This window comes from Tamandua tetradactyla, chromosome 23 (genome assembly GCF_023851605.1).
Source record: "Tamandua tetradactyla isolate mTamTet1 chromosome 23, mTamTet1.pri, whole genome shotgun sequence".
In the NCBI taxonomy this organism is placed as follows: Eukaryota; Metazoa; Chordata; class Mammalia; order Pilosa; family Myrmecophagidae; genus Tamandua; species Tamandua tetradactyla.
The window spans coordinates 47,906,862-47,921,590 of record NC_135349.1 but is presented as its reverse complement, the minus strand read 5'-3'; positions in this window follow the sequence as shown (position 1 = coordinate 47,921,590).

Here is a 14,729-nt window from a genome sequence, read left to right as displayed (position 1 = left end):
AAGGCCCTCTTTGTCCATCACAGTTGAGTGAGAATGAAGAGGAAAAAGAATCACACTAATAATCAGGGGAAATTGGATCCAGCCGTGACCCACAGAAGGCACACAATGAGAACCTACAAAATAAGGCTTGCCCTGGTCTGGAGGAGGGAGCAGGTGCTTCCCTTAAGTTAAGATTCCCAAAGCTGAGTAAAACTAAGCCAAGACAAGAGGGGAAGTCGTCTAAGCTGAGCAAATGGCATGCTCAGAGGCTCTTTCTTTCAGTGTTTTCTGTGGGTGACATGAAATGACACCCAGAGCATCTAGGACGAAGTTTAAGGGCATTGCCAGGTTCTCAGCCCATCTGCTACTTTCGATCCAACACCTTCCCCTCCTTATGTCAGAACAGGTTGTAATGGAGCAATTTCAGCGCGGGGGGCCATCGAGACATTTAGGTAAGTTAGGTTTTTTTTCTCTTTTTTCTTTTTCTCCTGGCCCCTGATCATATACAAATGGATTGGTGTTTTCTCATCACTTGATTTGGGAGGGAATGTGTTTTGCTTTGCTAAAATTGCTGAAATGCAATATGTCAGAAATGGATTGGATTTTACAAAGGGGCTTGATTAAGCTACAAATTATAATTCTAAGTCCATGGAAATGTCCAGACTAAGACACCAACAGGAAGATACCTTCCTTCAAGAAAGGCGGATGCATCCGGGTTCCTCTGACACATGGGAAGGCGAGTGGTGACGTCTGCTGGCCCTTCTCTCCTGGGGTGGTTTCAAAAATGGCTCTCTCAGCTCCTGTGGGTCTTTCTGGCTTCTGCTGGGGCATTTTCTTTCTTCAAGGGTCTGTACTTTTTCCTAAAATGTCTTTCTCTGGAAGGACTCCATTAAGTGGATTAAGACCCCCCTTGAATGGGCGGGGTCACATCTCCATGGAAACAACCTAATAAAAATGTCCCACCTAACAATAGGTCTGCCCCTACAGGATTGGATTAAAAGAAAATGGCTTTTCTGGGGTACAAAGTTTTAAACCAGCACATTCCAATTTTCTGTGATCCTTTGGATCCTTCTGGCTTCCGCCAGGGCATTTTCTTTCTTCAAGTGTCTGGGCTTTTTCCCAAAACATCTCTCTTTATGGGACTCCAGTCAGCTGGCTAAGGATCCACCTTGAATGGGTGGCGTCTCCTCTCCATGGAAGCCACATAATCAAAATGTCCCACCCAACAATAGGGCCCCACAAAATTGGATTAAAAGAACATAGCTTTTCTGAGGCACATAACAGTTTCGATCCAGCACAGTATATTTGAAATGGATTTGACTTGAAATATGGGTGATGCAGCATACAAGGAATTTCCTCTGGGTAATATGGGAAAGGACATCTCAAAGAGAGAGGCAGCCAGCCATCAGAGAAACAGAAACTAAATAGAGCCAGAGCTCTATGTGTCTGCTCATTAGAGAGGATGTGCCACACGTGCTAAGATGCCGAACGCAACTGGTTTCCAACATGAGCTTCTAGTTGCAAGCCACGGGACAGTTATCTACACTGCAGAATGATTTGCAGACAGGTGCTTCTCCCTGCGGTGGGTTCCAAGATGTGGAGCAACAGACGTTTGCTTCTTTTACAGTCGTTTGCACCAGATAATGCAGCTGGTTATGAACGTATCATTTAGTATCTACTATGTGCCAATCTCTGCGTTGGATGAGAAGGGGGCAGAGATAAAAAGACACTAGCCTGACCCTCAAAGAGAGCACAGTCTAATATAGATACTGAAGGCATCTGGGAGTTCATCATATATGAGATCTGGATGCCTCGTTGGGAAAAATGCCTTTGCCTCAATGGAGCTAAGGGATTCCAAAGAGCAGAGTGGTTCCCTGCATCTAGGGACTGTTGTCACTGGTTTTCATTTTCTTGCAAGAACTTATGTTTCTAGTGTTAAGCAGTGGGACACATAGGTCTATATAACCCCTTTCAATCATGTTCACCTTCAGTATGGTAATATGACTTATAGACCATGAGGGAACCACCTTCACTTCTATCTATTCCCTTATATTGGAGTTTAACCTCATTAGCCAACCATTCACCCATCTCTGGCTTTTATGTATCTCTAAGACCCTTATATTCTGTATTATAAACCTCCGATTTTACCTTTACCGTAGTCATAAAAGTGGAGTCACACAATTTCTATCCTTTTGTGGCTGACTTATTTCACTCAGCATTATGTCCTCAAGGCTCATCCATCTTGTCATGTGTTTCAGGATGTCATTTCATCTTACTGCTGCCTAGTACTACATCATATGCATGTGCCACAATTCATTAATCCACCTGTCTGTTGATGTGTTGTAACTGTTTTTTGAAAGACCAATGACCCTGGAGTCAGGGTGACCAGAGTTCAAATCTCACTCTACCCATGTGAACAAGTGCAATTTCTTAGCTTCTCTGAGCCTCCGTTTCCCTACTCATAAAACAGAAATAAAGGTAACCACTTCCCATGACCGTTGTCATTACACCAGGCAGTGAGTGTGAAGCTCCCTGCACATCCTAAGAACTTCCAGGATGGTTTCCATGGTGATGGTCATGCCGACAAGGAGGAGGAGGCTGCTGGCTGCCGGAGGTGTTGGGGCTGTTGCTCCAGAAGTTTACTGCTGGGTAGCATTCACATTTTCACCACTCCATCCCCATTTCTTTTTATGTGGAATCAAAACCCTTTGCCTCCTTCTCCTAGCCAAATGCCAGTGGTCTGCTCAGAAACCCTCCTTCTTTATCTTCTCTTCCCAGAACTCTGTCCCCAGAAACCATTTGTGAATCAGTCCCCTCTCCATACTTCCATAACGGCTCATCCACCAAACGCCGCCTCCTCTTCCTCCTCACAGAACTCGTGTTCCTTCTCACCAGCCGGGGTGACCACGACCCATTGTTCCAGCCCGCACAGAGGCAGCCTCCACCGGAGACACGCGGCGCTGGGGACTTTGTGGCTGAGCAGAGTATTTCTGCTGCTCTAAATGAGCGTCAGGAGCAGTTTTGAGCTCCCCATTCTCCGACGTGAACAGCCCCACTGGCTCGGCTGTGTGCAGAGTCCTCTCTCCCAGTGATGGCAAAGCCCCACCAACCCTCTACGTCCGCCTGAGGCTGAGACCTGCACGGACACTGCCCACAGATGTCCTCCCTCACAGCCCCTGCCTCAGCCCTTCAAGGCCTCCGGGAGGCCCGGGAGTCCAGGGCGAGAAGCAGGCATCAGGGTAGCACAGGCAGAGATGGCCTCCCTTCCACGTGCTGCAGGGACTCGCCCTGTGCCCGGCTGAGGCTAGGTCACTTCACCAGCGCCAGACTCAGCCCACTGACCTGTCCCCTGTGCATATTACTGTTCAGAGCACTGTGCTACGTGCGTCACATGGGCGGCCTCATTTATCCGTCACACCAAACTGATAATGAGGGAGGTACTATTACTAGTCCCGTTTTATAGATGGAGAAACTGAGGCCGAGAGGTCAAGCCACTTTCCCAAAGCCGAGCCAGTTCATGGTAGAATCAAAATTTGAACCAAGGACTGTGAGACTCAATATGGTGAGTCCCCACTTTCACTCATCTCTCCTCACCAGCTGTGGTTCCCGTAAATCCCTAAAGTAGAGAATGTCATTTTGGGCCAAGCCGTCAACTGGAAGATGCTCCCCAGACCTCATTTTAGGCTCTGAGCCTCGTGAGCTTTGGGCCAAGGCTGGTAGGGAAACCAAAGGTCCATCAAAGAAAGGCTCTGTGATTAACCAACATCTCTTCCCAGAGGTCCCTCAAATGGACGTCATGTCTCTATATTAATAAGGTAATTAAATCTAGCTGATACACCAGACAAATCCTGAGGTCTTAGTGGCTTAGCATGATGAAATGGTTTTTCTTGTTCATAAAACCAGATGCATCAAGAGGCAGAGCCTCTGGTCACTGCAGCAGGGAAGGGAGTGTGGCCAGAGCCCTTCTGCTGAGCTGTCCACCTGGAAGTGGCAGTTGTCCACAGCCACCATGGTCACCTTCTCAAGTGTCACTGGCCAGCGCTGGTCACATCAGCCCACTCAGCTGCAAGGAGGGTGGGGAATGCAGGGCGGTGCTCAGATATGTCAGGAACACAAACCGCCTGCCATGGCCTTGACCAAAGTCCTCGGATTCCGCCATAACCTGGCTCTCCTCCAGACCTCACCTTGGCTGCTGTGTTTATTTTCTGTAATATCTGGAAGGTAGTGGAAGGTGCAGTCAGGGCCGGCAACCTTTAGAGGAGCCGAGGAACACGTGGAAACTCAGCTGTCAGTCTGGCAGAGTCTCTGGTTAATCCAGGAAAGCAGCATAGCAAAGAGGGGCACGGACCCGGCAATGGATAATGTCCAAGGGATTTGTTCCCCTGGGAGTAAGTTCTTTCTTCAGATGAATGCCCAGGGCAGGAGGTGAGAGCGACCTGGAGAAGGAGGCTCTGGGAAGCCTGTCCCCATCATGTAGGACACACGGAGAGGAACTGCACAAAGAAAGCTTTCAGGAGAGAACGGTGTGGTCTGAAAGGAGGGAAGCACTATCCAAGGCTGGCAAATGTCTCAGTTGGGAAACACTCTCTCCATCTGCCCTTTTCGGCACCTCTCTGTCTTTTTCTGTCCCTCCAACCACCACGCACCCAGTCGCTTGCGGTATAGAAAGGTCCTGGGCTTTGGAGCCAGTCTGGACACAGCGTGAATGCCACTCCGTCACATGCAAGCTGTTTCTTTCTGAATGATGTGAAAATACAGGGGTTAGCCGTGCAATCAGCCAAGACAGGGTCTTGGGGTAGTGAGAGGTCTCCCCTCCCACCCGGGTGTGAAGGAAATAGGACCCTTCCAAGGCGCACAATGAGTGAGTAAAGGTCTGCGCCATGAGTTTCTAAGGGAAGTCCCAAGCTCTCTTCCTGTTTCCCGATTAACTTTCTCCCTCCACTACCACCACCCAGCAAAAGGGCAGGGGTCAGCCGAAAGAGGCACTAATCTGAGGACATGGGGACAGAGGGGTGGGAGGTGCGGACTCGCTGGCCCTCTGCATACATCTGTCCCTCATGGAGCCACTTCCTTTCTCTTCAGAGTTTTTGAGGTCCCTTCACTCATTCCACAGGCTCACTACGCCCTCATCATGGGGCAGAGAGTGGTAAGCACAAAGATGAGTGTCAAGGTCACAAAGGACAAGGAAAGACTGCAAAACTGTCCCAGATCAGAGAAGACCTGGTAACTCAAGGCAGTGTGGCTTCCTGAATCGGATCCTGGGCAGAAAAAGAACATTAGAGGAAAAACTGGTGAAATCTGAATCAAGTTTATAGGTTTAGTGTTACACCGATGCTAATCTCTTAGTTTTGATGCATGTATCATGTTTATGTAAATGTTAGCTTTAGGGGAAGTTGGGTGAAGGGAATTTGGAATTCTCTTGTGCTATCTTTCAACTCCCCAATAATTCTGAAATCATTTCAAAATTAAAGTTTTGTGGTTTTTTTTTTGTCTCTGCACTCCCAGAACTCATGGTGAGGGAGACGCATATTCATATTCATCACAAAATCACACACATGTAAACCTACAAACTGAGATCGCTGTCCTCCAGGAAGAGAACATACTTTTTGAAAAGGCAGAGCAGCTGGAGTCGGATTAGATTGGTGGGTAGAGAAAAGTGTATTTTAACTTTCTGAGCTCATTTCCTTCATCTGTAAAATGAGAATGATAATATTGTCTGTAACCGGCAGGACTCATGGTTGTGATAGAAATGCAATTCGAACTAAATTAAACAAAAAGAGAAGGAAATTTATTGATACATAAGCTCCTTTAACTGAAAAGCACAGAGGAAGCACTGGGAAGGTTAGATCCAGTGGAATGAATAGAGGGATTCTCTCTTCTGCCTCTCTCTTTCTCTTTTACACACACACACACACACACACACATACACACAAACACGTCCCTCGGTTCTGTTCTATTCTTGCTGGGTTCACTTGTGAGACAGGCTCCTTCATCTCCAGAGCAGCAAAAGCGGCCACCGGACCCTCTAAGCGCGCCTGGTCCTGACAGCCGGTGAGGCCAGGGCAAAGGGGAGCTTCCCCTCGGCTCCTGCCCGAGTCCCGGGCAAGCCTGCGCTCAGCTGGAATCCCGTGCCCGCCCTTGAGACTCGGGGCCTCGGGGCCTCGGGGCCTCGGAGTCGGGGGCTCACGCCTGGGGGGGTCGAGGAGGTCCGCAGCCGGGAGAAGGTGGGGGCTGAGTCCCCAAAAGCCTCGAGTTCCCTTATACCGTCTCCCGGCGCTGCCCAGGAAGTAGACGGGGCGCGTGCTCTGGTGCTCAGTACAATACTCAGTCTAAGAGATGCTCTTAGCAGCACTCGGTCTCTCCCATCGTCTTCCTTTCTCTCTCAGACGTTCTCCCGTCCTGCGTCCCTTTGCCTCATTTCCCTAAGGCCCTGCCCGTTCCCATCTCGGGGGACCCCGGCATCGGGCTGCCTTCACGGGCATCAGCCGTGCGGTTGCACAGGGCCCCACGTGTGGCTGCAAGCTCTGCCCTGCGCACGCGGACGTCCTCAATCCTTTCCGAACAAGGGGCTCCACGGTTTCGTTTTGTGTGGCCGGTCTGCCCAGCGTGCTAGGTATGCGTTAGCAATGGGAGGTTCCCCCCACGTTTAATCACATTGTTCCCCAACACTGGGGGATCTCCCCCAATCTTTGACCCTTGCCACCAAAACGGGAGAAATGGTCAACCGCCAACCATTGAAGACCTTCCTTCTCCACCTGCCAATCTAATGTAACTCCCGCTGCTCTGCACTCTCCAAAAGTATGTTCTCTTCCTGGAGTGATCTCAGTTTGTAGGTTTACATTTGTGTGATTTTGTCATGAATATGCGTCTCCCTCACCATGAGTTCTGGGAGTGCAGAGACGTAAAAAAAACCCCACAAAACTTTAATTTTGAAATGATTTCGGAATTATCGGGGAGTTAAAAGATAGCACAAGAGAACTCCAAATCCCCTTCACCCAACTTCCCCTAAAGCTAACATTTACATAAACATGATGCATGCATCAAAACTAAGAGATTAACATCGGTGTAACACTAAAACCTATAGATTTGATTTAGATTTCACCAGTTTTTCCTCTAATATTCTTTTTCTGCCCAGGATCCGATTCAGGAAGCCACACTGCCTTGAGTTACCAGGTCTTCTCTGATCTGGGACAGTTTTGCAGTCTTTCCTTGTCCTTTGTGACCTTGACACTCATCTTTGTGCTTACCACTCTCTGCCCCATAGCTAGGGCTTAGTGAGCCTGTGGAATGAGTGAAGGGACCTCAAAAACTCTGAAGAGAAAGGAAGTGGCTCCATGAGGGACAGGTGTGTGCAGAGGGCCAGCGAGTCCGCACCTCCCACCCCTCTGTCCCCATGTCCTCAGATTAGTGCCTCTTTCGGCTGACCCCTGCCCTTTTGCTGGGTGGTGGTAGTGGAGGGAGAAAGTTAATCGGGAAACAGGAAGAGAGCTTGGGACTTCCCTTAGAAACTCATGGCGCAGACCTTTACTCACTCATTGTGCGCCTTGGAAGGGTCCTATTTCCTTCACACCCGGGTGGGAGGGGAGACCTCTCACTACCCCAAGACCCTGATTGTCTGTGGCCTATTACTCGGCTGATTTCCTATTTGCACATCATTCAAAGAGAAACTGCCCACGGCTGTGGGCATCCCCAGGGACCTGTGGGGAATCACAAGGCCAAAGGCGAGAGGTTGAGTCTTCCTCTCCAAATCCACCCTCAGAGTTACTCCCTTCTACAAGCAAAACAGACACTAAGTCAAGGGGTTGAGCATGTGTGAAACTTGCTTTTGTTCTCTTAGAAGTTCAAGTCCCAGGGAAGAGATGTGCATAAGCATGTTGGTGGGCGTCTGTGACCAGAGGCGTGAGGATGCTTTTCGTATTGCAGAATTTTAAAACTCATCCCTTTTGGCAAGGAAGAGAAGAGAGATTCCCATTAAGAGAAGGGAAAATCAGATTATATCATTTACAAAAGCCGTAAAAAATTATGAGGGCATAATTTATTTGCAAACTCATTGGAAAACAGTTTGCAATATATATCCCAAGGTTTAGAAATATTCTTACTTGTTGACACAGTAATTCCACTTCTAGGAATTTATCATAAGGAAATAATCGCAAATGAAAACAAATTAGGCGTGTTTGCGGATGCTCCAGGAGTTATTTGTAGTGATGGGATTTTGGAAATAATCTGCACGTCCAATAGGATAATAAAATGGTAATTATGGCCTATCCATATGACAGAGTACTATGTAGCTATTGGAAATAATGTCTTAAGTTCTTTTTATGATGTGGGGAATGCTCACTAGACCTCAGAAACTTATGATCTGTGTAAAAAAAAAATAGGACGGCAGTGCCAACATTCAAATGGTAACAATAATACACAGAGCGATTTTGGTCAGTGTCTTATTTTATTCTTTATATTTGTCCTTACCTTCCTAGTTTTCTCCAGTAAAGATACACTGCTTTTATAATTTATATATATATATATATGTATAAACAGAAACTGCACCTATCTCAGGGTTGGATGAACCCCCTTAACTGGAAAAGACAAATTCTTACTTTGTGTCTTTAACAGGCAAAAGTAACAGATGTGCCCACAAGTGTGAATCTGATTCTACAAAATAAGGTTCCCTTTAAAAGTGATGCTGAGATAGTTTGGCAAGGGCAGCTGTGGGTAGAGAGGGAGCCTGGAATTTATCCTTTGCTCCTGAGTAACAGGAGTTTCCCTGGGCTCAGGGACTGGCACTTTGACTCTGCTTTCCTTATATTTGTGCAGTCACCAATATTCAACACTATTTATTGAGCACCTACTATGTGCAGATACTACCTAAGCTCTTAAACTTTAAACAGTGAGCAATAGAACGATGTTATATAACTAAAGTTGCTTTTGTCCCTATCTATCAAATGCCTTGTGAACTCCTCTCTAAGTTATTTAGCCAGCTCTCTGACTCAGTACCTTATTTTGGATTTACTTTTTCAGTCAATCAATGGTTGCTAGGCAACTCTGATTTGCCACATAGAGCATTGGGCATGGGGACAGGGGTTCTCAAATGTTGGAGGACATAAGGCTCACCCAGTGCTTGCTAAAAAATTCCATATTTCTGGGCCTCATCTCTGGAGATTCTGAGTCAATAGGTGTGACAAGTTTAGGGAACCACCTTTCAAACAAGTGCCCCAGGTGAGTGATACAGGTAGCCTTGGACCACACCTGAGAAACTCAGCACGAGGTGAAAAACCAAAAGCAATATGGAATTCACCTCTAGCAGTTTGTAGTCTAGAGGGGCATGTAAGTAATCATTCATTTATTAGAAAAATTTTAATAGCATGATAATAACCACAATATAACAAAAGCAAAATAATAATTTTAAGACTTACTATGAACTAGGGATTGTATGAAACACTTTTATCATCCCATTTAATCCTTGTAGCTATGCTATGAGTTAGATATCATTTCCATTTTTAAAATGAAGAGTGAATTAGCTTACACGTGAAACACAGTCGATAAATGCTGGATCCAAGACACAAATTCCAGGTTCCTAAACCCCAGAGCCTGTGCTCTTAATGGTCCCATAGTCGCCCCTGTGAATGCATCATGGTGATGAATGATTTGTCTGGGACCAGCCAGGAGCTCCGGGGAGCCTGAGCTCATTGGGGACTCATTTAGGAGGATGCATCAAATACCTGAGCCGAGGTTGGATGATAAATCTGGGCTGGAGAGGCAAAGAAGAGAGAAGACAGGAAGAGGAGTAGAGCTCAGCCTTGGTTTGGGAACTGTTAGACGAAGGTTGGCAGTACAGGGAGCAGGCTGTACAAAGTGGCAAGACTCAGAGAATTTTCTGTTCCCTAAAATAATGTGCTCAAACCCTTGAGGAATAAATTTAACTAGATGAAGAAAATTATAGAACTTTATTGAGGAACATTAACAATGCCTTGGCTCAATGCTGAAACATATATTCTTAAAAGCAAGACTCAATATTATAAATACGTTCTCTTTTAATTAATTTACTGGTTTAATGAAATTACAATATAAATGCATAGCATTTTTATTGGGGAAATATGACCAAGTGATTCCAAAATGAATTGGGACAAGTGAATGGATGAAAAGAGTCAAGAAAAAAATCTAAGAAGGTAACAAGGTGAAATTATATGTTCAATAGCTGTGATTGCAAGAGTAGCTATAAATTTAAAAGTGTAGCATTGATGTGAATAAAGACAGATTAATGGAACAGAGGCGAGGGCCTAGCAACAGACGTTAATATATAATACACAAACACACACATACAAAATATATAATATTTGTACGTACATATATGCATATGCATAATGAACATACATACACACACGCATGCATATGTATATGAAATAAGGTAGTAAATGCATAATGAATCACCATTTCAAATTGGTGGAGAATGGAAGGATTATTCAATATATAGGGCTTGAACAACTGGTTAACTATTTGGGGAAAAATAGGCAGGTCCCTGTCTTAAACCTTATTCAAAATAAAATTTGTGGTAGCTGTCCTAGTCATCCTCACCTAGTTTATAAACCACTTCCTCCAGCATCTGGGCTTGGTGCAGCGCCAGTCTACTCCTCTAGCTGCCTATAGCAGAGCCTTCATCACTTTGGACACATTTTTTGTTTAATTATCTGTCTCCACACCTAGACTGTGAACTCCATGACTCCTGTCTTACTCATGTGCGCATACCCTGTAATAAAGTGAGTGCCTAAAAGAGTTTGTTCTGTGAATGGATAAAAGGCCTGTGAGCTTGGTGAGGGCAGGGTGGCTTATCTTTGCATTCCCCAAACGCTGCAGGCCATGTTTCAAAAATAATCCTCAACAAATAGCAGTTGAGTGCAAGAATCACAATCACACTGAAAGCGGTTTCCATTTTCCCCAGCTTATTTGGAGCTTTTCTATGTTATTTCTTATTTATTTTTGTCTTTCATGCAATTTAATTAGATCATGGATAGGGGAGGCAGTGGAAGGAGAAAACCATCCTGATATCTGAAAAATGCATTATTTCATCCGACAAATAACTACTGAGCACCTATTATGTGACGGTATTCTAAAGATCATTGTGGTCTAAATTTGGACAACTTTTCGTGTCTCAGCTCCCCCTCTATTTTCTGACCCTAGACAATCATTAGATTCTTAAATCTTGCCTATGTTTTTCCCCTCCTTGGAACCCACAAGAAAGAGAAAAATCATCAGGCACTCATCCATGCCATAATAATCTCTACTTGAAGTGGCCTCTTGTGGAAATTGCCTTGGTGGGACTGTAGAGGCTCTGCTCCCTCAGCTGGGAAAGTGTCAGTGATCAAAGCGTCAAACCCACAAGGGAGATGCTGGTCAGGATGGAACAAGACTGGTTTCCACTTTCTCCTCTGTTATCAGCAGAAACCTTTAATCAGTCCCCATCTGACACAGCTCAATCACCCCAGCCTGTGTGGGTTTCTCCTCTCAACTTCACATCGAAAGATCTTTTGATGCTTTCATTTGCTGCTGGCTCTACAGCTCAAGATCTTTAACCAACCATAGTGGCTGATTTACTGGAACACACCCACCCACGTGGGTCTCTCTCTCTTTTTCTTTTATCAGTATTTTTCTTTTATTTATTTTTTTAATTAATTTTTTTATTTTTTAAAAATTGCCAAAAAATACCAAACAAACGCAGACCTTCTTAACTTTTGATCATTCCGTTCTACACATAGAATCAGTAATTCGCAACATCATCACGTAGTTGCATATTCATCATCATGATCATTTCTTGGAACATTTGCATCTATTCAGAAAAAGAAATAAAAAGAAGACAGAAAAAAATTCATACATACTATATCCCTTACCCCTTCCTTTCATTGATCACTAGCATTTCAATCTAAATTTATTTTAACATTTATTTCCCCTATTATTTATTTATTTATTTATTTATTTTTTTTTAAAGGAAAGACAGAGAGAAGGAAGGAAGGATAGAAGGAAGGAAGGAAGGAAGAAAGGGAAACATTTTTAAACATTTTCTTGTTTTATTGTATTCTGTTTCTCCGTTTTTGTTACATGGGCTGGGGCCGGGAATCGAACCGAGGTCCTCCGGCATAGCAGGCAAGCACTTTGCCCGCTGAGCCACCGCGGCCCGCCCCCTATTATTTATTTTTATCCCATATGTTCTACTCGTCTGTTGACAAGGTAGATAAAAGGAGCATCAGACACAAGATTTTCACAATCACACAGTCACATTGTGTGTCACAATCATCTTCAAGAAACATGGCTACTGGAACACAGCTCTACATTTTCAGGCAATTCCCTCCAGTCTCTCCATTACATTTTGACTAACAAGGTGATATCTATTCAATGCGTAAGAATAACTTCCAGGATAACCTCTTGACTCTGCTTGGAATACTCTCAGCCATTTACACTTGATTTTGTCTCATTTCTCTCTTCCCCCTTTTGGTCAAGAAGGTTTTCTCAATCCCTTGATGCTGAGTCTCAGTTCATTCTGGGATTTCTGTCCCGCATGGGTTTCTTTTAGCAGAGCAGTGCCCCACTGGATTTACCATAAGATCTGGAGTCTTTAAGTCAGAGTTCTCCTGCAGTGTATCCTGCAGCTTCCTGCTAGCCTCTACTTCCTTATCCAACTCCAGGGACTAGAACAAGGAACTTAGGACTCATCCTTGGGAAATGTCTTCGTTAGCATCTCCATTATCATCACTTCCACTACTGCCATCATTAATTGAGGGCTGAGCATTATACCATATTACCGCCTTCAATGCATTGAATTCTCACAATACAGCCTTAGGAAACAGGGACTATTCCTGAGGCTACTAGCTTAATTAAGTCAATTTAATTTTTGATCTAGTACCTAGATAATGAATTGATAGCAATTCCATTTTCCTCCATTTTTAAATTTTAATTTTGCTAGATTTATTTTCACCTAGGAGGCATCCTTTTCACATAAATACTGGTTAAAATATTTTAACCCCACCGTGTTGACCAACCCCCCTGCCCCAAACACCTTTTAATCTAGTGAATGTTCCACCCCACCATTTTTATCTGGTAGATAGTTGACCTTTTTGATTTCTGGGGCATTTTGATTCTGTAATTTTAAATATATACCATCACGTAGTATTATCCCCAAATGACGCATTTTTATTTAGCATTTTCTGATAGAAAATAAATAAATTTCTATTAATTTATATCATCCAATTTCCAACATTGTAGATCCTTTTTGTCCCCAAATCAATTCCCTTCCCTTCCCTTCTCTTCCTTTCCCTTCTCTTCGTAAAGGCAGTATTAGTTTAGGCTGAGCAAGGCAAGTGAGCATGAGGGGAGGGAGTGGCAGCAATCTTGTGTGTCAAGAGTTTGGATAGGATGAGAAAGGCATTTACACAGCAGAGGTGGTAGGAAACAGTGATGGTAGGAGATTGACTACATATGGGGAGTTTGATTAAATAAGTAAATATATTGAGCACAATATAAGTAAGTTTTCTCACTATAGGATAAGGGATTTAAAGATATGTTAAGGGAAAAAGTCTTCTATGAACATGTGCTGGTTTGAAAGGATATATGTCCCCTAGAAAAGCCATGTTTTAATCTAAATCCCATTTTGTAAAGACAGAATAATCCCTATTCAATACTGCATGTTTGAAACTGTAATTAGATCGTCTCCCTGGAGATGTGATTTAATCAAGAGCAGTTGTTAAGCTGGATTAGGTGACGACATGTCTCCACCCATTCGGGTGGGTCTTGATTAGTTTCTGAAGTCCTATAAAAGAGGAAACATTTTGGAGAATAGGAGATTCTGAGAGAGCAGAACGACATAGCCAAGAGAAGCAGAGTCCACCAACCTGCAACCTTTGGAGATGAAGAAGGAAAATGCCTCCCGGGGAGCTTCATGAAACAGGAAGCAAGGAGAAGAAGCTAGCAGATGACGCCGGGTTCGCCATGTGTCCTTCCAGATGAGAGAGAGACTCTGAACTTCATCGGCCTTCCTGAACCAAGGTATCTTTCCCTGGATGCCTTTGATTGGATATTTCTATAGACTTGTTTTAATTGGGACATTTTCTCGGCCTTACAACCATAGACTAGCAACTTATTAAATTCCCCTTTTTAAAAGCCATTCCGTTTCTGGTATATTGCATTCCTGCAGCTAGCAAACTAAAACAGAACCTTAGGTGGTGTGGGCTTGAAATAAGAGGCATTATTGTGAACTTAAGATTTTCAATATAGATCAACAAAAAATATATAGATGGGAACATAAGCACATGTATACATAGGTATGTGTGTGCATCTGTGTGTACATATCTCTATCTCTAATCATCTATATTTAATCTAGTTTTGCCTAAGAATTATACTCCAATGACAACAAGCACACTTAATGTCCAGAAATTGATTTCTGAATGCCATCTTTACTCAGAGGAACTAGTGTTCTTTGGAGGAAGGGCTGATTCCAGCGCTTGCGCAGGGAAAGGATAATATGTGCCTGGGACAAGGTACACATAAAAAGAAATGATAGCAATAATAATGGACTACAACCTGTAGAATAGAACAGAAATCAACGAGTCCACACTAATACAAATTATTAAACGAAAAAGTAAATGGAGAGGAGAAAAAGCTCTTCCTTAAAGTAGAATGCCAACTAAGAAACTTTCTTAATAAATTAAGAAATGAAGGAATTAAAAAATTTCAACCATTACGGTAATGACCATTACAGTAATAATTAA